This window comes from Rhipicephalus sanguineus, chromosome 11 (genome assembly GCF_013339695.2).
Source record: "Rhipicephalus sanguineus isolate Rsan-2018 chromosome 11, BIME_Rsan_1.4, whole genome shotgun sequence".
NCBI lineage: Eukaryota > Metazoa > Arthropoda > Arachnida > Ixodida > Ixodidae > Rhipicephalus > Rhipicephalus sanguineus.
Genome location: NC_051186.1, coordinates 44,782,770 through 44,788,769, shown reverse-complemented (window position 1 = coordinate 44,788,769; position 6,000 = coordinate 44,782,770).

The following is a 6,000-nucleotide window of genomic DNA, read 5'->3' as shown; positions in this document are numbered from 1 at the left end:
CGCGCGCATCGGAAAGCGCAATCTTGCTTACTGGTAGATCGTTACGTCTATAGGCATGGGTCTCTCTGACGCCGCTTCTAACTCATGACGTCACGGGAAGCTGTTGCGGACTCTTATAGTGGCGTCGCCACTATCGCATTTCGTTCTCTAGAACTCTCTGACTCACTAAACTTCATATACTTTCGGTTAGTCTACGAGCCGTGTAGGGAACCCAAGCTCAAGTTTGGGCGCGACGCTCGCGCGGCCGAGCTATGCAACGCTGGGGGCAGACGTTGCCCGCGAAGGCGCTTTGTCGCCGGATTTGCCAGCGGCGGCGGCAAGGACACATGCGCGCATGCGCTCTTCATTCGGCCCAGAGCACTGCTAGTCAGCAATAGTTACATTGTGACGCACCACAGATGCAATCCAACAGCTCTGCGTGTGTGCGGAAGCGGGGGCGGCAGTGTTGTGACCGTGGATGCCCCCAGTTGCGATAACAGCAGTGGCGCCGCTCGACGTTGCTTCGGAAGCCTATATAGTCTGTAAGATACGGTATGCACGAAAGGGTGCAACAACACGCTCTTCTAAGCTTGCGTGTAGCTGCGTATGAGTGTACAGTTGCATGCGTCCAGCCCTTCCGGTCAACTTTCAGTGACTGCTTGCGTGAAACAGCAACGCATGTAGTGCATACACATATATCATTCGTGCGTGCGTTCGTGTCCTAACGTTCCAGTCTAACGCGTACTCGCCTTTGCTCTGCGACTTCGCACTGTCGCGTGACACGCGAATTACTCTTGTACGAAGTGTGAGGGGGGCAACCGATGGACGCACGCACGCATATATGTAGGCATGGATGGATGTATGGACAGACAGACAGACAGACAGACAGACAGACAGACAGACAGACAGACAGACAGACAGACAGACAGACAGACAGATAGACAGATAGACAGATAGATAGATAGATAGATAGATAGATAGATAGATAGATAGATAGATAGATAGATAGATAGATAGATAGATAGATAGATAGATAGATAGATAGATAGATAGATAGATAGATAGATAGATAGATAGATGTGCTTTATTGCATACCGCAACTGTTGCCTCGCTGCAAGCCATACCCACCAAGGAAGCACGGCACGTCTTTACAGTGAGAGACAGAATAGACGAAATTATAAAACAACGACAAATGTTGGCATCTGAAAGGTACACCGACCTCGCATTACACATACACATACGCGAGCCTGTAGCTGGGCACAACGAACCGCGCTGTTATAACGACACGGTTCGCATGAAGAAACACAAAGGAAATTGACGCGCCGAGGAAAAAGAGGCCGACGTGCACGGAGAAGAAAAACGACGCGCGCATAGCACACATTACGCCACAGCGCTATGCGGTTAATGGTCTCCCGCAAAGCCTAAGCGACATCCATACCGCCGCCGCATTCTTGAGTTTGCGAACGCTGCATGCGAAGCAGGCGGAGCGGATAATTTCCAACATTTGTTTCTTCTTCGTTCACTCTTTATTTTTTTGTGTCTTTCTTTGTCGTCGGCTAGGCATACTGAGCAGACGAACAAAAGGATGGGGAGACCAGCACATTAAGGTGCATATGATGCATGTATACAGCCCCTTGCGCTCTGTGTACTACTTTATACTCCGCTCTTCGGAATATTAGTTCTTTCTTTCATGTGACTCGTAGAGCTCGGAAGAAACAAACTAGAAGGTAGCATTACGTCACGCAGCCAGCGTGGGCAAGCGAAAATCGCCGTGTGGCCGTTTTGTTTGCTTTCGCAGAGGATACCCGCAATCACTGCGCGCAACGTGTCGAACCAACAACGGGCGTTATATGCACTAAAACTCTCTATTATTTAGAGAGTTTTAGTGCCTAGTTCTACTTGATGCCGGCTGGCGAAGTGAAGAAAGAGGGTAGGGCCCAAACGAACATAAGAGCTTCGGTACGAACGGCTAAGTGTCTCCGGCACTACAACTCTCTATTATTTAGATAGTTTTAGTGCCTTGTTTTACTTGGTGGCGGCTGGCGAACTGAAGAAAGAGGGTAGAGCACAAACGAACATAAGAGCTTCGGTACGAACGGCTAGGGGTCTCCGGCACTACAACTCTCTATTATTTAGATAGTTTTAGTGCCTTGTTTTACTTGGTGGCGGCTGGCGAACTGAAGAAAGAGGGTAGAGCACAAACGAACATAAGAGCTTCGGTACGAACGGCTAAGTGTCTCCGGCACTACAACTCTCTATTATTTAGATAGTTTTAGTGCCTTGTTTTACTTGGTGGCGGCTGGCGAACTGAAGAAAGAGGGTAGAGCACAAACGAACATAAGAGCTTCGGTACGAACGGCTAGGGGTCTCCGGCACTAAAACTCTCTATTATTTAGAGAGTTTTAGTGCCTAGTTCTACTTGGTGGCGGCTGGCGAACTGAAGAAAGAGGGTAGAGCACAAACGAACATAAGAGCTTCGGTACGAACGGCTAGGGGTCTCCGGCACTAAAACTCTCTATTATTTAGAGAGTTTTAGTGCCTAGTTCTACTTGGTGGCGGCTGGCGAACTGAAGAAAGAGGGTAGAGCACAAACGAACATAAGAGCTTCGGTACGAACGGCTAGGGGTCTCCGGCACTAAAACTCTCTATTATTAGAGAGTTTTAGTGCCTAGTTCTACTTGGTGGCGGCTGGCGAACTGAAGAAAGAGGGTAGAGCACAAACGAACATAAGAGCTTCCGGTACGAACGGCTAGGGGTCTCCGGCACTAAAACTCTCTATTATTTAGAGAGTTTTAGTGCCTAGTTCTACTTGGTGGCGGCTGGCGAACTGAAGAAAGAGGGTAGAGCACAAACGAACATAAGAGCTTCGGTACGAACGGCTAGGGGTCTCCGGCACTAAAACTCTCTATTATTTAGAGAGTTTTAGTGCCTAGTTCTACTTGGTGGCGGCTGGCGAACTGAAGAAAGAGGGTAGAGCACAAACGAACATAAGAGCTTCGGTACGAACGGCTAGGGGTCTCCGGCACTAAAACTCTCTATTATTTAGAGAGTTTTAGTGCCTAGTTCTGCTTGGTGGGGGCTGGCGAACTGAAGAAAGAGGGTAGAGCACAAACGAACATAAGAGCTTCGGTACGAACGGCTAGGGGTCTCCGGCACTAAAACTCTCTATTATTTAGAGAGTTTTAGTGCCTAGTTCTGCTTGGTGGGGGCTGGCGAACTGAAGAAAGAGGGTAGAGCACAAACGAACATAAGAGCTTCGGTACGAACGGCTAGGGGTCTCCGGCACTAAAACTCTCTATTATTTAGAGAGTTTTAGTGCCTAGTTCTGCTTGGTGGGGGCTGGCGAACTGAAGAAAGAGGGTAGAGCACAAACGAACATAAGAGCTTCGGTACGAACGGCTAGGGGTCTCCGGCACTAAAACTCTCTATTATTTAGAGAGTTTTAGTGCCTAGTTCTGCTTGGTGGGGGCTGGCGAACTGAAGAAAGAGGGTAGAGCACAAACGAACATAAGAGCTTCGGTACGAACGGCTAGGGGTCTCCGGCACTAAAACTCTCTATTATTTAGAGAGTTTTAGTGCCTAGTTCTGCTTGGTGGGGGCTGGCGAACTGAAGAAAGAGGGTAGAGCACAAACGAACATAAGAGCTTCGGTACGAACGGCTAGGGGTCTCCGGCACTAAAACTCTCTATTATTTAGAGAGTTTAGTGCCTAGTTCTGCTTGGTGGGGGCTGGCGAACTGAAGAAAGAGGGTAGAGCACAAACGAACATAAGAGCTTCGGTACGAACGGCTAGGGGTCTCCGGCACTAAAACTCTCTATTATTTAGAGAGTTTTAGTGCCTAGTTCTGCTTGGTGGGGGCTGGCGAACTGAAGAAAGAGGGTAGAGCACAAACGAACATAAGAGCTTCGGTACGAACGGCTAGGGGTCTCCGGCACTAAAACTCTCTATTATTTAGAGAGTTTCAGTGCGTAGTTCTGCTTGGTGGGGGCTGGCGAACTGAAGAAAGAGGGTAGAGCACAAACGAACATAAGAGCTTCGGTACGAACGGCTAGGGGTCTCCGGCACTAAAACTCTCTATTATTTAGAGAGTTTTAGTGCTAGTTCTGCTTGGTGGGGGCTGGCGAACTGAAGAAAGAGGGTTAGAGCACAAACGAACATAAGAGCTTCGGTACGAACGGCTAGGGGTCTCCGGCACTAAAACTCTCTATTATTTAGAGAGTTTTAGTGCCTAGTTCTGCTTGGTGGGGGCTGGCGAACTGAAGAAAGAGGGTAGAGCACAAACGAACATAAGAGCTTCGGTACGAACGGCTAGGGGTCTCCGGCACTAAAACTCTCTATTATTTAGAGAGTTTTAGTGCCTAGTTCTGCTTGGTGGGGGCTGGCGAACTGAAGAAAGAGGGTAGAGCACAAACGAACATAAGAGCTTCGGTACGAACGGCTAGGGGTCTCCGGCACTAAAACTCTCTATTATTTAGAGAGTTTTAGTGCCTAGTTCTGCTTGGTGGGGGCTGGCGAACTGAAGAAAGAGGGTAGAGCACAAACGAACATAAGAGCTTCGGTACGAACGGCTAGGGGTCTCCGGCACTAAAACTCTCTATTATTTAGAGAGTTTTAGTGCCTAGTTCTGCTTGGTGGGGGCTGGCGAACTGAAGAAAGAGGGTAGAGCACAAACGAACATAAGAGCTTCGGTACGAACGGCTAGGGGTCTCCGGCACTAAAACTCTCTATTATTTAGAGAGTTTCAGTGCGTAGTTCTACTTGGTGGCGGCTGGCGAACTGAAGAAAGAGGGGAGAGCACAAACGAACATAAGAGCTTCGGTACGAACGGATAGGGGTCTCCGGCACTAAAGCTCTATATTATTTAGAGAGTTTCAGTGCGTAGTTCTACTTGGTGGCGGCTGGCGAACTGAAGAAAGAGGGGAGAGCACAAACGAACATAACAGGCTCTTGCGGTGGTGGTGATGTTGCCACAGGCGGGATTAACCTGGCAGACATGGTTGGCAATTGTTCCGCCTAAGTGACTCTTTCCGCGCAGTATGCCTCACCATCTATCACTCTGACCGGTCTCTCGCGAGAAACGTAAAAAAATACCAGACATCTCCATGAGAATCATCCGCGCACTCTCTGGAAACACAATTTCTTCACTGCAATCGTTAGCATGGGCGTGTGCAAGGAAGGGGCAGAGGGGCATCCCCCCCGGTTGTAATCATCTAAAGGGGGGTAGGGGGGCAAGTCTGCGTCATACCTTTACTCAGTCGGACCTTCCACGTCATTTTTCATGCGCAGCTATGGTTAAGGCTACGCGTGTTTTTTTTGACGATAATGTCGATCAAGGAGCCGTGATGTTGCATTCAAAGAACTGTTTACTTCCGTCATTTATACCGGAAAGCCGTGGACCATTGGCAGGCATTTGTGATGAAGCTACGTCATCACTTCATTTTCATTGTTTGCATCCATTGCGGAGCTCGTTTTCTTTCATACTTGACTAACGGCGAGGGGGAAAGGAGGGGGGCGGGGGCGCTGCGCACGCCTGTGATCGTGTGGAAACTGACCGTTTGTAGACAGTTTAGTGTGTAGTACTTAGACGATGGCAATAGTCATGACTTTGTTTTGTTTGTTTTGTCGCGTACTATCCTCACGTACTCTTCTTCTTCTCTTTCATTCCTTTATATCCCCCTTTTTCCCTTCCCAAGTACAGGGTAGCAAACCGAAGACTTCCTCTGGTTAACCTCCCTGTGTTTCCTTAATCTTTCTCTCTCTCCCTCTCTTTTTCTTGGTGTCGTCCGTGAGTCTCTCCCTTTCAGGGCAAAAACGCCTGCAGGACAAGATGTAGTGGTCTACATCATCGCACTCGGTACACAATGGGAAAGAAGATCTCCTTACTTTGAAACAACCATACTGGAGTGCATGCCGATCCTGTTCTCGGCGCATCTTCGTTCTTTCGCGTTACCTTCACATCATCGTAAAACTTCCTCCGCTTCCATTGTGGGACACTGTCTCAGAACGCTTCGGTACTGATGA